The 17644-nt window shown below is 53.8% G+C and overlaps 1 long non-coding RNA gene across 1 annotated transcript in view; it reads right to left on the bottom strand.

The window, feature by feature from the left end:
* The window catches only part of LOC146783191 (uncharacterized), a 33646-nt gene extending 17808 nt beyond the window's left edge, over positions 1–15838 (bottom strand). The window contains exon 1 of the long non-coding RNA XR_014970918.1: positions 15702–15838. This is a non-coding gene — a long non-coding RNA (uncharacterized LOC146783191). The remainder of the gene's footprint in view (positions 1–15701) is intronic.
* Between the last annotated feature and the right edge of the window lie 1806 nt (positions 15839–17644).

Below are 17644 nucleotides of genomic sequence, written 5' to 3'. Positions count from 1 at the left end.
AGAAGAGGGGGCATCAGGGGGGAGGGTGGAAACAGGCACCGCAGGGACAGGAGGGGAAAGGGTAGGTGTTGTGGGTGCAGGGAGGGATGAATCTGCCACAGGGGGGTGCCAGCGCCAAAGGTGGAGGACAGAATGGCGCTGCACACGTCGGCAAGTTCCCCCAGCGACTCCCCCGTACCCAATCCAACCACAGGCCCCAAGGAGGGGGGGGGGGCAAAGGGATGGGTCGCAGCGCCACTGGGGGAGGGTGTGGACAGGGTGGGGGACTCAACTCCCCTGGCCGGGTCCCGCCTCCACCGCTTGCGGGGTGGTGTCATCCTGGGGCTGGGGGGCACACTCGCAGTGGATGATGCTGTCACTGACTGTTGGCCAGGAGAGCTAAGGGGAGTGGATTTGGAGGGAGTGGGTTGTGTGGAATGCGGACTCCCACTGTGGCTGCGTGTTCTACGTTTCCCCCCCGACCCAGTGGGTGTGCCTTCCTCACCCTGTGTGTGCGTGACAGGAGGTGTGCGCTTCGACTTCCCTGGTGGTGTGGTGCCTGTGTCTGTTGGGGTGCGTGCACGCTGACGTCTGGATGTGCGTGGGACAGGCACGGGAGTGGGAATTGTGGATGGGGCAGGGGTAGGGGGTGTTACGCAGCGCTGCAGGAGATCCAGTGCTGCAGTCAGTGTGGAGTCTATGGACCTCAGCAACTGCCGTTGGTCAGACTGCGCAGCCGACATGCCCTCCATGTATGCCTCCATCTGGGTCAGCACCTGGGTGTGGGCATGGAGGACATTTAGCATCGCAGTCTGACCAACCTGCAACTGCCTCAGGATGTCCACAGACTCCGCACTCACCGCAGCAGTGGTGACAGGGGCAGGGGGTGCGGTGCCTGGCAGGAAGGAGACATGTGGGGACCGAGCACGGAGGGAAGGGCCACGAGCATGTGGGAGGCCGGTGATGGAACCTGAGGTGGCGGGGGGATGTGGAGGGCTGCCATCAGCTGGGGGGGCAGACTCCGCCACCTCTGGGAGCTCAGCCTCGGACCCGTCTGCGTCATAGTCTGTGTTGGCAGTCAACAGGTCCTCCGCCTCACTCCCTTCGGCCTCCGTGCCACTCCATGTGCCAGACAGGACAGCACTGCTGGTACTGGTGCTCAATCTCTCCTCCCGGTCCGTGCTAGTGTCTCCTTCCGTGTCCCCCGGCGATGCTGTGGGCAAGGTGAAGAGACAGGAGAAAATCAGACACCTGTACACTTATGTCACATGAGTCAAATATACATAGGTCACATTGCATAGCCTGAAAAGCAACAGGAGTAACACCTACAAAACAATGTACACATGTAGGCCATGGAACACACAGTTTTTCTACCCACCATGCCACTGAGACACAATGGAGATCATGACACAACAGCAAATCACTGCACCTGAAATTTTAGAGAGGAGTCAGCCTCTGGGGACAAATGTGCACAGCACCTGCACCACACTGCGTCGTCAAAAAGGGATGAGCATGAATCATATCCATTTACTCTTGCCGCATGCTGCAAAGGCAATACATGAAACCAGGCCACACATGACAGGGTCACTGCACCTTGAGCGTATGTCCAGTCAAACATCACACACAGGCTAAACCCAGCAAGGAGGATGAAGCTTCTGACATGTAGGCCTTGTACGCACAAACCACCCACACCTGAGACAATCTCATTGAGACGGAGAAAGTATGTACACCTCTTACTCTGGGATGGAAACACATGGCCTCCACTAATTCATGACTGTAAACACACAGCCCCTGGTGGCCATGTCCACACATCATTGACAGGCAAACATCATCAGATTGTCTCAACAACACACACAGGTAATGCCCACTGTGAGTATGCACAAGCAAAATGGGTCCCCCTGTACAGTGGACACATGTAGCAACCTGTAGGTCCTAACAGTTGAGCCCAGGGTACAATGCCACCCTACGCAACCCATGGCAAAGACACAGTGAATGGCCATATTGTTGGATGACGCACATGATACCTAGGAAGAGGTGCCCCAGGGCACAGTAGTGCCCACACTCCTCCATGGTCCAGGATGGACATGACTGCAAATTAAGCAACCGTCCCTGCACTTAGCAGGCCTCCCACTCAGGCACATCATGTCAGAGGGCACACAATTGGACATGCATGCTGGAAGGCTGTACATTTTGGAGACACACCCCTATGTCGTGATTCACAATCAGTGCCAAGTGACATGGACACCACAATGACTGAAATTGGCCATGGCACACGCAAGGTCCCCATACCTGTGGCACATCACCCCCACACATGATGCTGATAGCATAGGGCACCTGCATGAACTGCCTGCATAAATAACCTTGTGCAAGAGTGGCGACAGACCAGGGAACACATTGCAAGGAGGGGAAGGGAGGGAGTGAGAACAGCACTGTGCTACTTTGTGGAGAAGTTGACGCACTGCACAATCAAACCCTGGCAGTGTATCCATGCAACTGCACACTTACATTGGCTGGGGACACACAACTGACACACATGTACCTACCCCCTTCCTGCTGCTGCCTCTCCTGTAGGCGCCTGTCCATATCGGGGAAGACCACCGCCAGCACACGCTTCTGGATGTGGGTCAGACGACGGCGGCCACGGTTCTTACGGCTCTCAGGTGAGTCCCCCAGCAGGAGCCGTGCAATCCTCCTCGTCCAGCACCGGATGTCCTGCCAGCGTTCCTCACCTGAGACAGGCTCCGCCTCCGACCCTCTGTACCCCTCACGGCACTGACGGCTTCCCTCCAGATCTCCCCCTTGGCAATGGCGCCTACCTGTGAGGATGCAAAAGAGAGAATACATTAATCCACATGAGCAAAGACACAGAGACACACATATAGAACAATCCTCATTATGAACAGGCCATGGTATGCATGCAACTAATTGCACCTTTGTCATAGGGACATTATCCACTGTGGAAGGCCAAATGCACTACGTGCCAGTGGAAGCACACGGGTGGCATGAGGGGTACCACACACTCACTGACCAGGGATCACACTGTGCCTCACAGGCTACACCAGGATTATGTACAGCACCTCACAGCAGTCACCTGCCCCAGCACACTGATGCTACCTCAGCAGAGTACACAGACACACACAGGTACAGGACAATCACATGGCATTGCCAACTGCGGGTACACACCTCACTCTGCCCATGTGCCAGTAGACGTGGGTGTCACAGGTGTGGGGCTGGCTCAGCACGGCATGCACACAGCACTGCTCCCTGCTCACATCCGATGGCCAGGCCATATCCATCCCTCATGCTGCTTGTGTGCAACACTCCCCATATGCACTCACCCACATGACAGGGGACTAACACACACACCAATGTGCAGGGGACGAACACGGCCTTTGGACACTCACAGCACAGGTACACTGAACAAACACACATCCATGGGTACTGACACCTGTCACACTGGGGGGAACACAGGATCACATCAGGACTGTGGAAACAACATCCCCAGGAGGAGTATGCAGGCAGAATGTGGCATGCACCTTGCATTCATTGTCACAGTAGGCACTATGCAAGTGAGGAGTGCACACAGGAAACACAGGCATGCTCTGCATGGGTGACATGAGGCCTTCCACACCCTGGGACCACTCCAAACAACAGTGCATGTCTGTCACACATGGACACAATGCCAGAAGTCACTGTCACACAAAAGGGGCACAGTCTAAGCTAGTGGAGTCTGCACTCACCTGAACCCCTGGTCGACCATACAGGCTCTGGAACTGTGGGAGGATCACATCTATCAGGGCAAGGTTCTCCTCCTGGGTGAATGGCTGTGACCTCTCCACAGTCCTGGACATGGTGCCAGAGGAATCACTATCAGCAGCAGTGGTCAGGGATGAATGGATGTGCAGGCAAGTGCTCTCTCATGGGACCTGGCTGCCTTATATATGCCTGGCTGGCCTGTTCATGTATAGGAGTACAGATTGATTGGTCAGTCACATTAGCATCCTACGTTTCATCCAATCCCTTCAAACCTACCCCAGTGTGTGGCTTTGCATGGTTTCAGTTTTGATAATGATGTCAAGTCAACATCCACATTGCAACAATGTAGATTCTTTCAAACTGACTTCTGCTGTGCACCTGGTGCTCAAATTCAAAAATTTAACTCAGTCTCCATGGCAACCATCAGGCATTTAGGCCCTTATACTTGTCCCTCATGTGTCCCCTATGTGTTTTCATACATTTACACACAGGTACGGTGCGTTCCACGCCCTAGGGCACCCCACAAGCAGTGATACCGACCGTACATGCGCTTGTACGGTCCGGATCACAATATGGGCGCTGGCGTATGCGTACGCCACAGTAGTACGGACTGTACACGCGCTTGTACGGTCCGGATCACAATATGGGCGCTGGCGTATGCGTACGCCACAGTAGTACGGACTGTACACGCGCTTGTACGGTCCGGATCACAATATGGGCGCTGGCGTATGCGTACGCCACAGTAGTACGGACTGTACACGCGCTTGTACGGTCCGGATCACAATATGGGCGCTGGCGTATGCGTACGCCACAGTAGTACGGACTGTACACGCGCTTGTACGGTCCGGATCACAATATGGGCGCTGGCGTATGCGTACGCCACAGTAGTACGGACTGTACACGCGCTTGTACGGTCCGGATCACAATATGGGCGCTGGCGTATGCGTACGCCACAGTAGTACGGACTGTACACGCGCTTGTACGGTCCGGATCACAATATGGGCGCTGGCGTATGCGTACGCCACAGTAGTACGGACCGTACAAGCGCGTGTACAGTCCGTACTACTGTGGCGTACGCATACGCCAGCGCCCATATTGTGATCCGGACCGTACAAGCGCGTGTACAGTCCGTACTACTGTGGCGTACGCATACGCCAGCGCCCATATTGTGATCCGGACCGTACAAGCGCGTGTACAGTCCGTACTACTGTGGCGTACGCATACGCCAGCGCCCATATTGTGATCCGGACCGTACAAGCGCGTGTACAGTCCGTACTACTGTGGCGTACGCATACGCCAGCGCACATATTGTGATCCGGACCGTACAAGCGCGTGTACAGTCCGTACTACTGTGGCGTACGCATACGCCAGCGGCAATATTGGCCCAGGGACCCTATACACGCGCTCCGAGCGTATGTACGGTGCGTATAACAACTGTCAGTGGTGACAGGCGGCACACAGACAGGAATGGAGCGGACAGGTATTGCCAAGGGTGGACACCAATGCATTGTCTGTGCAATACCACCTGTGTGTGACACAGGTGTGTCAGGATGTGATGTGGCACTTTACCCCTGAGGTGTGGGCAAAGCACATGTACGATGAGCTGTGTACACATGTCGTGTGTGATGGTGCGCATTGTACCACACATCCCCTGCACTCCTTTGACATGTGTGCATGTCGTACACACTAGTGGAGCCATGAGTCACTTGCATGTCCCAGTCACGGACACCCGCACCTGTCCCCTGATGCCAGGTACACGGAATATTACATATGACACGTGTATGGCTGCGTTGCATGCTGCAACCATGTCATGTGTGTGGCATGTCTTTCCATGATTTTGCTGTAGGTGTGTGATTCAATGTGTCAGCAGTTGCTGCTGCCAACATGTGTCTGTGTGTCGATGGGCATGGCACACTGTTCCGCACACCAGCCCACATATGTGATTTGCCATGAGGTGTGTATGTATCCAACTACACGGAGTATCAACACAAGTACATATCCACATGCTCCCTATGTATGTTCTGTCTCGACATGTACTCCTCAAAGGCAATGTGTGTGGCCTGTCCTATTCCTATGACATGTGACCAGTGCATATCGCATCCAACTACCTGTCTGTACCATACGCATACTACCTCTGCACATGTGTGGATGTCTGTGAATCCTGTGATGCGTGTGCATGTTCACTTACACTGGCCCACAGCTAGTCTCATGCCATGTCATCGTGATCTTGCCCCCCTCCGTTAGTGGCTGTCCCTTGGTAGGAGTGTAACCTGACTGGCGTTCGTGTCCAGGAACTGTGGCACAGACCTGACTCACAACGTGGCATATGTGTATTGGCTGTGTAACATGTGCTCAGTGCATTGACGATGTTGTTGTACAGTGCTCACTCTTAGGTGTTCCTTCCATTTCACTGCAGGGCTCCGCCTCTCCCTCGACGTATGCCAGACATTGCTGCCCTGCATGAACGGGACTGTATACGCCGCTACAGATTCAGCCAACGGTTGATTGATGAGTTGACTGGCCGGCTGGAAGCACAACTCCTCCCGCGCCACAGGTATCCAAGTGCACTGACACCCAAGTTGAAGGTGATGGCAGCCCTACATTTCCTTGCCACGGGTACGTTCCAACATACCATTGCTGATGTCGGGGGCATGTCCCAGACGATGTTCAGCCGTGTTCTGCATGATTTCTTAGAGGCCATGTTGGTTCACCTGGATGAGTACATTAAATTCCCAAATCGTGAGCAGTTGACAGATGTCAAGCGTGAGTTCTATGCCCTGGGAGGGATGCCCCATGTCATTGGGTCCATAGATGGGACACATGTTGCGTTGGTACCACCACAGGCACAGGAGGTGGTGTATAGGAATCGCAAACATTATCACTCCATTAATGCCCTTGTGGTGTGTCTGTCCAACATGGTGATTTCACATGTCTGTGTTCGCTTTCCAGGATCAGCACACGATGCCTTCATCATGAGGCGTAGCAGGGTGCCAGAAATGATGCTGCAGCTGCGGAACGAGCGAGCATGTATTGTTGGTGGGTAGACTCTGGCAGTTCTGTGTTTGGCGTCATCTTCCAATCTCACTGCCTGTGCTGACACACTTCTGTCCATGATGTTTCCTTGTAGGGGACGCTGGCTATCCCAACATGCCATGGCTGATGACGCCTGTCCGCAACCCCAGCACGGCTGCCGAGCACCTCTACAACAACGCACATGGGCGGACCAGGAGAGTCATTGAGAGGACGTTTGGACTTCTGAAGAGCCGATTCCGGTGCCTCCACAAGACCGGCGGAGCACTCCCATATGCCCCGGTGAAGGTGTGCAAGATCATCATCGTCTGCTGCATGCTGCACAACATGGCAGTGGAGGAAGCTGTTCCACTCATACTGGATCAAGATGACCAGGACCATCCACCCGTGGAGGATGAAGGGCTTGGTGACGGGGCAAGTGATGTGGAGGAGGAGGAGGCTGTGGAGGACATGCGGAGTCGGCTCATACGCAACTTCTTTGCTTAGTGGTGAGTTCCAGTGTCTGAGTGTGCACGCATTGGGCCGTGTGTGGCATGTGTTGCAATGTGTGTGTCCATCTGCATGTCTGCCAAGTGAGTCAGTGGTGTGTATTGAAGTGTCACTCAAGTGATGGCGCAATGGAAGGATGTTGTCTGAGGGTCATCATTGTCACCTGTCATGTTAACAACATGATACGTGTTAAGTACATGCTTGCGGATGTGCTCCTTTGTGCTGAATCCTTGTGTGTCTCTCTTCCACAGGTCCATGTGCATGCTGTCTGCTGGTGGCATTGTTGTGCTCCTGCTACTCCTCATGAACACAGCGACATGTGCTGATTCAGCGTCACATGCACGGGCAAGTGTTGAAATCTCCTCAGGGTAAGGGATGCCTCACGTCGTTTTGGGTGTGTGAATTGTTTGTAGTCTGTGTGCACTTCTCCGGTTCATGTGTGTTCCATTTGCATACATGGTGATCCTACATGGGGAACATGACATGGGGCAGGCTTCACCTGGAGCCATGCTCAGACTTGGTGACTGTCATGTGGCAGGGGATTGGGGATTGTGATGAGGCCATCATTGTGTGTAACACTGGCCTCGGAAACATACAGGTTGCACCGGGTTGACATGGTGTGTGATTGCCCCATCAGGGCCTCAATGGTGTATAGCGGCCTCTCCGTGGCAGCAGGGGGTGTTTAGCTGTTATCCGTCACTTGTGTGCCAGGTCAATGGGATGCCAGCATCTGTGTTGCAATGGGGGGTGCCAGTGTTGCTCCCACATGTACATCCACATGACCTGTGTATGTGTTGACAGAGTATCATTGTCATTCCAACACACATGACTAATAAATTTGTCCCTCTGTCTCCAAGGTGCCTCTTCCCTGTCAATGGTGCCCTGTTGCCACTGTGCGTGCCGCAGGTCTGGCATAGTTTTCATAGGTGGTGCATATGTGTCTATGTGTAGAGTGACAAGATGCTAGGGGTTTGTCAGGGAGTGGGAACTGTATTATGCACAAGATGCACAGTTCCATCCACCTCAAGGCAAGAGAGACCATCCCCCAGGGAAACTACAACATCTGTGTAGAATCCTACCCTGCAGTCTACGGACATGTGCCTCACGACTCCCATGGTACTTGTCCATATCCGGAGTGCATCTGCACAGCTCTGCTACTGCGTCGGGCAACCAGGCCACATCAACGTCCTAACGGGATGGGGGGAATGTTTCACAGCCAGCTGCAGGATGACCTTCTAGATCCACGCCCACACTCATGATGCAGCCCACAACCCCAACACAACCATGTGGCACAGTGATCCTAAACTGCATTCTGGCATCTCCATGCATCCAACCTTGGCCTAGCCACCATTCTCAACATCCGCCTGACGCAAGCATGCTGCACATTGTAGGGACACATGTCTAGACATACCTGGGAGCGGCAAGCCAGGTCACTCCACATGATCCCTGACCTCTGCGCATGACTGTTGCTCCCCTGAATGTGTCTGTAGCCACAGTTGTGCGGGAACCACTCAGCTGGTTGGGCCCAGCACAGGTGAGTTTGGTACTCCATGTCTGTATCAGATGAGACATTGGGACCCATGTGTGTCCTGGGCAAGACTGCGACCCCACGGTTTGGATGGTTGGAGTTAATTCTGAGATCAGGCATGCTTTGACTGTACGACACACACATGTATTGTAATAATGTAGAATCACGGCATCATCTTGTAAGTGTGATTAATTTATTTGTGGTGGGGTACGGGTTTGTGGGGATGACAAGAGGTGCACAGCGGGAGTGTAGAATCCAAAGTTCACTGGGGGAGTTGGTATCCTTGTCGTAGCAAAATGTCAGAGTCCATGCCACAGTCTTCGTCAACATAGGTCAGACAGTGACCAGCAAGTCCATGTGGCAGACAATGTCATGTGCTGCTATTGGGCCAGAGGGCCAGGTGCCAGGCCAGGTGACCTGGGAGATGGTGATGTTCTGCTGACTCTCACAGTCTTTTTCGTGGACGACCCACCTTCCTGCGGGGACCCTCGGAAGCAGTCCGTGACGATGTCTGTGACGCTCCGTCGGATGAATCCTCCTCCTCCTGATCCCTCCCTGTGTCTGGTAATGGCCTTCGCCTGGTGCCACAGGGAGGGTTGCCCATGTTGTCGGCAATCCGACGGAGTACACCGGTCATTTGGGTTTGCACCGCCACGAGCTCAGCCTGTCTATCCTCCATCCTTCCTTGGTGTTGCAGTTGACAGGCATGTTGCTGGGACTGCAGGGTCTTCATCTCCTGGAGGGTCCCCTTGATGTCATTGAGGGTGGACGCAATCTGGTCCATGCCCCTGGTGTCACGCCGGTATGTATCCAGGATGTTGCTGACCTGGGACACTACCGGGTCCTGAGCTGCCTGGTCAGGTTCGCGCCTCCGCCGTCCTCCACTCCCGCCACCCCTGCCCACGTGCACCTGGCCTGCCGTTGTGGGTGCATCGGGTCTCCGGGACCCCTGAGGGATGGCATCTGCGTTGCCGCCTGCCTCCTCCTGGGTGCCCGGAGGACCGTGTCCCTCCTGGGCAGACTGGCTGGGTGGTCGTGTGCGGGCAGGGCTCCTGGACGTCTCCTGGGATGTGGCAGGAATGGGGGTGGTGGTTGGCACAGTTGTACCTGACGCAGGTGCTGCAGGTGGTTGGACACCAGAGGGGCCAGGTTGGTCTGGGTCATCCACGGAGTGGTGAGAGTCATCGCTGGCGGTGGGGTCATCATCCCGCGGAGCCTGGTCCTGTGTGACTTCCCCCCCAGTGTTGGGGGGTGTTCGTCGACGTTGACCTGTGTGTGAGAGAGACAATGTTGACAGTGTCACATGTGGCATCCATGTTGCATGCATTTCTGATTTGGCACTCTTCCTCTGGGTAGTTGGATCTGTCCTGCATTCCTCTCACAGTGCACTTGTGCATGGCTATGTCCCTTGGCCACAGCTGTCAGGGCTTTACGCATGTGTGAGACACAATCTTAGTTGATGCATCTATTTGGGTACACAGTCAGCAGTGTGGTGTGCGGGCGTAGCGAGCCATGCAGAGGCGCCTTACGTGTTGCACTGTACGTGGCCAAATGGTGTTTTGGCAAGGCAATTTGATGTTGCAGGTAGGGGACTGAAGCATTTGTGACAGGGTTCTTACCGACACGGTGGGTGGGTATACTGGGTGTGTGGTTAGGTCTGTGCCTGCAGCACGGATGGACTCGTGCACAGATTGACACATGGACCGGTCTTCATCTACGGAAGGGGGGGTTGAGGCACTGCCAGACCTGGTCTGCATGCACACAGTCCACCGGCTGACGAGTGGACATGGCCACACCACCCAAGGGTGATTTAGTCTCCCTGTGTCTCCCTTCCTCCCTCCCTCTGTCACCCTCCTCCCTCCCTCTGTCGGTCTCCCTCTGTCACCCTACTCCCTCCCTCTGTCTGTCTCCCTGTGTCCCCCCTCTGTCTCCTTCCCTCTCATTCCCCCTCTCCCTCCCTCTCTTTGTCACTCTCTGTCACCTCAGGCCAGCTTCCTGGGCACACACAGTTAGCCGGTCTTTGAATGGCCATTGGCTTGTTCATGTGAGTTAGTCCCTGTTCTCCGGGCACCCATTGGGCAGTGTGTCTGAGTGTAGGCTGCTGCTGTGGCGGTGTGTGCTGAGACTCTATCAGAGCGATGCATCTTCATTGTCTGCTGTTATGTGCAAATTGTGCCTTCAGACCCATGGCATCCTGCATGGCAGCCATCATTTGCAGGCAAGACAGTACTGTGTGGGTACACACAGTTTGTATGGCTGTGCCCTGGGCCATATGGGCTGAGGGCATTGTTGTGTGCTTGTGAGTTGCTCAATGTTAGTTTTGCTGCCCCCACTCCCAGCATCGACCACATCCTGTGTTGTGTTGGTGTATTGTGTGGCCTGTGACTTGGCATGGCCCTGATTGATGCATGGGGCATGGAGGTGCCAGTGGCATGTGTGTGTTTGTGGAGTGTTGTTGTGTCCGGTGGTGGCTTGGGGGGGGTGGCATGCATGATTGATTGTGTATGGCATCCCCCCCATGTGAGGTGAGTTGTTTGTGTACTCACCAGGGTCTGGGAGTCCTGGCAGTCCGTGTAGTCCCTCCACCGCCAGCGTGGACATCACCTTCTCCTCCCAGGGATGGTATTGTACCGGTCTGGGGGGCGGCCCTCCTCCAGTGATGTTCCCCTGGTTGTGATTGTCAGTCATCTTCCTCTTGACCGTCCTCCGCAGATCGTACCACCTGGATTGGCACTCGTGCCTGGTCCTTCTGGTTGTCCCAACAGCATTCACAGAATCGACGATCCTCTGCCACATGGCGGTTTTTTCGGATATGCTGGTCTGTCTGACCAATGTCCCAAAGAGCTGTGGCTCGACTCTGAGGATTTCGTCGACAAGGATCTCCAGCTCCTCCTTTGTGAACTTTGGATTCTTGGTGGTGGACATGGCGTGGGGTGTGGTTGTGGGGGTGTGGGTGTGGATGGCTGTGGGTGTGTGGGTGTGGTAGTGGAGGTGTGTGTGTGAATGTGATGAGGGGGTGTTTGTGTAGGTGGTTGTGTGAAGGTATGCAAGTGTGAGGTTCAAGTATGGTGGTGTGGGTCGTCTGTGGGCTCTGGCAGCAGTGGGTCTGTTGCAAAGGCTCATGGTTTGTGTGTGTGGTCCATTTTTATTGGTCCATTTGTGGGTGTGGCTGTGTTTGAAATTTGTGTGGGTGTGTTATGAGGAGTGATTGAGTTTTGGGCCTCTGTTTGGCAGTTTGGCAGTTGCAGGTGAGTGTATGTGATGTTTGTGGGGTTGTTGGGCCTGTTTGGTGGTGTGGGGAAACTCTACTTGACTCTCCTTGTGTAAATATGGTTTGTCCGGGTTCAGTACGTGTTTTTTTGGCGTCAGTACGGTCCGTACATGCACTGGTGGGGGTGCGGTCCGTACATTCCCTGGTGGGGTGGTGGTTCGGTGCGTACATACACGGCTGGGGTGGGGGTTTGGTGCGTACATACACGGCTGGTGGTTCGGTGCGTACATACACGGCTGGGGGGGGTTCGGGGGCGTACATACACGGCTGGTGGTTCGGTGCGTACATACACGGCTGGGGGGGGTTCGGGGGCGTACATACACGGCTGGTGGTTCGGTGCGTACATACACGGCTGGTGGTTCGGTGCGTACATACACGGCTGGGGGGGGGTTCGGGGGCGTACATACACGGGTGGGTGTTTGGTGCGTACATACACGGCTGGTGGTTCGGTGCGTACATACACGGCTGGGGGGGGGTTCGGGGGCGTACATACACGGGTGGGTGTTTGGTGCGTACATACACGGCTGGTGGTTCGGTGCGTACATACACGGCTGGGGTGGGGGTTTGGTGCGTACATACACGGCTGGTGGTTCGGTGCGTACATACACGGCTGGGGGGGGTTCGGGGGCGTACATACACGGCTGGTGGTTCGGTGCGTACATACACGGCTGGTGGTTCGGTGCGTACATACACGGCTGGGGGGGGGTTCGGGGGCGTACATACACGGGTGGGTGTTTGGTGCGTACATACACGGCTGGTGGTTCGGTGCGTACATACACGGCTGGGGGGGGGTTCGGGGGCGTACATACACGGGTGGGTGTTTGGTGCGTACATACACGGCTGGTGGTTCGGTGCGTACATACACGGCTGGGGGGGGGTTCGGGGGCGTACATACACGGCTGGTGGTTCGGTGCGTACATACACGGCTGGGGGGGGGGTTCGGGGGCGTACATACATGGGTGGGTGTTTGGTGCGTACATACACGGCTGGTGGTTCGGTGCGTACATACACGGCTGGGGTGGGGGTTTGGTGCGTACATACACGGCTGGTGGTTCGGTGCGTACATACACGGCTGGGGGGGGGTTCGGGGGCGTACATACACGGCTGGTGGTTCGGTGCGTACATACACGGCTGGGGGGGGGTTCGGGGGCGTACATACACGGGTGGGTGTTTGGTGCGTACATACACGGCTGGTGGTTCGGTGCGTACATACACGGCTGGGGGGGGTTCGGGGGCGTACATACACGGGTGGGTGTTTGGTGCGTACATACACGGCTGGTGGTTCGGTGCGTACATACACGGCTGGGGGGGGGTTCGGGGGCGTACATACACGGGTGGGTGTTTGGTGCGTACATACACGGCTGGTGGTTCGGTGCGTACATACACGGCTGGGGTGGGGGTTTGGTGCGTACATACACGGCTGGTGGTTCGGTGCGTACATACACGGCTGGGGGGGGTTCGGGGGCGTACATACACGGCTGGTGGTTCGGTGCGTACATACACGGCTGGTGGTTCGGTGCGTACATACACGGCTGGGGGGGGGTTCGGGGGCGTACATACACGGGTGGGTGTTTGGTGCGTACATACACGGCTGGTGGTTCGGTGCGTACATACACGGCTGGGGGGGGGTTCGGGGGCGTACATACACGGGTGGGTGTTTGGTGCGTACATACACGGCTGGTGGTTCGGTGCGTACATACACGGCTGGGGGGGGGTTCGGGGGCGTACATACACGGCTGGTGGTTCGGTGCGTACATACACGGCTGGGGGGGGGGTTCGGGGGCGTACATACATGGGTGGGTGTTTGGTGCGTACATACACGGCTGGTGGTTCGGTGCGTACATACACGGCTGGGGTGGGGGTTTGGTGCGTACATACACGGCTGGTGGTTCGGTGCGTACATACACGGCTGGGGGGGGGTTCGGGGGCGTACATACACGGCTGGTGGTTCGGTGCGTACATACACGGCTGGGGGGGGGTTCGGGGGCGTACATACACGGGTGGGTGTTTGGTGCGTACATACACGGCTGGTGGTTCGGTGCGTACATACACGGCTGGGGGGGGTTCGGGGGCGTACATACACGGGTGGGTGTTTGGTGCGTACATACACGGCTGGTGGTTCGGTCCGTACATACACGGCTGGGGGGGGTTCGGGGGCGTACATACACGGCTGGTGGTTCGGTGCGTACATACACGGCTGGGGGGGGGTTCGGGGGCGTACATACATGGGTGGGTGTTTGGTGCGTACATACACGGCTGGTGGTTCGGTGCGTACATACACGGCTGGGGTGGGGGTTTGGTGCGTACATACACGGCTGGTGGTTCGGTGCGTACATACACGGCTGGGGGGGGGTTCGGGGGCGTACATACACGGCTGGTGGTTCGGTGCGTACATACACGGCTGGGGGGGGGGTTCGGGGGCGTACATACATGGGTGGGTGTTTGGTGCGTACATACACGGCTGGTGGTTCGGTGCGTACATACACGGCTGGGGTGGGGGTTTGGTGCGTACATACACGGCTGGTGGTTCGGTGCGTACATACACGGCTGGGGGGGGGTTCGGGGGCGTACATACACGGCTGGTGGTTCGGTGCGTACATACACGGCTGGGGGGGGGTTCGGGGGCGTACATACACGGGTGGGTGTTTGGTGCGTACATACACGGCTGGTGGTTCGGTGCGTACATACACGGCTGGGGGGGGTTCGGGGGCGTACATACACGGGTGGGTGTTTGGTGCGTACATACACGGCTGGTGGTTCGGTCCGTACATACACGGCTGGGGGGGGTTCGGGGGCGTACATACACGGCTGGTGGTTCGGTGCGTACATACAGGGCTGGGGGGGGGGTTTGGTGCGTACATACACGGCTGGTGGTTCGGTGCGTACATACACGGGTGGGGGTTCGGGGCGTACATACGCGGGCGGGGGGTGGTGGGGTGTTCGGCGCGTATGCGGGCACATGTCTCCATGGTTGCTATGGGAGTTCGGTTCGGACGGTGTTTTTTGCGTACGGTTGTGAAATGGGGAGGACGGGAGGGATCGTACTTGCGCAGTCGGACTTTATTTTTCCGCACGGTGGGTTTCTCGCCCGGGGACGTGTCGGTGACTTTTCCCGACCCGAGGACGTGTGGGGAAATCTTCCCAATGCGATTCGTATGGACTTTTTTCCGTTCGAATCGTACTTGGCAGTTTGTACGCTACTTTGACGATTCGGACGGAAAAAAATCCGGATACGAGTCGGACGGGGAATTTTTTTACCGGATCGGAATTGGCACCATAATGTCTATAAAAGCAGTTACAAATGGGTAAGTAGAGAATTAAACTTAATTGAAAGGTAAGAGTAGCCTAATTTCGCCCGCTTTATAATGCACAACCGTGTAGAATAATTTATAAATTAAATAAGCCTATGACGGTACCGTAAGGAGCCTAAAAACAAATCTTGCCTTAAAAAAGTGACACGGATAGGTCCGAAATAAACTAATTCCATGTTGACCCCTTAGTAGCAAACCATCAAAAAAGGTAATTCAAATGGGATACACCTATTTATAGTCAATAGAACGAGACCCAAAAATGCCAACAAACCAGAAAGGTTTGTAAACAAAGTACACCTAGCAAAACGAGTGAAAGGGACCCGATATATCCACTTACCCGATTCCGCATCCGTTTCAGAAGAAGACGTCACCCCCGTCAGGTTTACAACAGGGCAAGACATTCAAACTAGCTATATATATAGTCCCGTGGTTAGATCACAATTACTAACACCTGAGATTCCCTGATGGAACGTGGGCGGTCCCGGGCACCCAACAGCGATAAAACCCGGATAGGGAAAAGCGGCCGCCATCTTAAAAGGGTGAGCTAATGCATGGAAAAACGGCAATAAATAAATTCAGTAGGTCTTAATGGATTCCATGATCATCTTCTGTCTGCTAATACTAAAACGGGGGAGTGGTAGGAAACGTCTATAAGCGTCTTAATGTTTTTTGATCGTAGTAAGAAAAGATGTAATCCTTAATAGGTGACCACGAATTTGACAATATAAATAAGCACTAAATAGGGGAAAGAAGCATGCCGTTTGGGTAGCACATGTAAACGTTGTCAAATAGTGACACTTAGGTAAGTTCTCTTAGGTCGTATTCATACACAGGTGCGAAGGAGCAATGGAAAGCGCGAACCGAAAAAAGGCTGCCATCTTTAAGCGGTAATCAAATTCTGTTTAGTATGCATAAGCATAGAAAATCGGGAGTCAATAGTTTTCGTAGATCATTGGGAATCCCATGATCATCCTTTAATTGCTGATATTAAAAAAGGGAAGAAATAATTGGAAACATCTTGATATTTTAAATCGTGGTCCGAGACGGTGTCGTCATTTACGGCTGACCACAGATTTGACAATGTAAATAAACACGAAGAAGAAAAAAGCATTCCGTTAGTATAGTACACGTAAATGTTGCCAATAGGTGACACCCCAATTCGTTTTCTTAGGTCGTGGGGACGCACAAATGTAAGGGAGCAATAGAAAGTGGGGTTCGAGAGCACGGCCGCCATCTTCGAGTGGCAATCTAATCTTGGTTTGTAAGCAAAAATAAAGCATACTAGACCATTAATGACAGAAAAAGTCATCCAATGGTTGCTAATATCATATTTAGGGAAAAATAGAAGGGGAGAGAATAACGACAATGATTAGAATGATAGTCAGTTAACCAGTAAGCGTGACTCAAGACAGATAATCAAAAGCTTTGCCAGCAACATAATAATATTAATAAAAAATAAGAATGTCAACCAACGTCATATAGGAGACGTGGAAACACCAAAAAGAAATAAAGAGAGCCGAATAAATGAACTGTGATATGATCATTATTAATCAAAACTAACATAATGGGTATTTAGTAGAAGTACAAAACAAAAAAATGATTTTCAAACTATACAAGAGGAATGTATGATCAAATACACCCGATATGTATATAGAATGTCTAGGATGTGTCAATATCCATTGTAGAAACTGTAATGGATGTAGCACATAAGGGGTCAAGTAAACAATACATCGTCCAAAAGAAGTGTATCTTGAAAGGGTGGGGAACTAATAGGTATTGATAGGTAGGGAAAATGTCCAATTCTACAATTATATTTTCACCTAGTGGGAGATGTAGTAACCTCTTTCGTTGATGATTAGAAAACAGATACCGTGGGGATTAGGGAGAGATCATTATGTGTAACGGGTACTTGGGATAGTTTGTGATCACCCAATGTACCATGGAATTAATGGGACATTGTTTTACAGAAAATAATGCATCTCTGATTCACTATTGTGTCCCATTTCCACACATCGAAGTCTGCATATCCAACCTGCTTCATTCCTTCTTAATTCCTGCTCTCTATTACCTCCCCTGGGAGATACCGGTATATGGTCTATCCCAAAAAAACATAATTCGTCAGGTTTGTGATGTTTCGTTTGCATATGAGTGGTAAGGGGGTATCTCAAATCCCCATTTCTTACTGCTCTTAGGTGTTCCTGTATCCTAATCCTTAGTTCCCTTTTGGTACTGCCAACGTATATCATATTGCATGGGCAGCCCAGAATATATGTGACAAAT

The sequence above is a fragment of the Triturus cristatus genome, chromosome 11 (genome assembly GCF_964204655.1).
Source record: "Triturus cristatus chromosome 11, aTriCri1.1, whole genome shotgun sequence".
Classification (NCBI taxonomy): Eukaryota; Metazoa; Chordata; class Amphibia; order Caudata; family Salamandridae; genus Triturus; species Triturus cristatus.
This window is presented reverse-complemented; position numbering and strand designations above follow the sequence as displayed.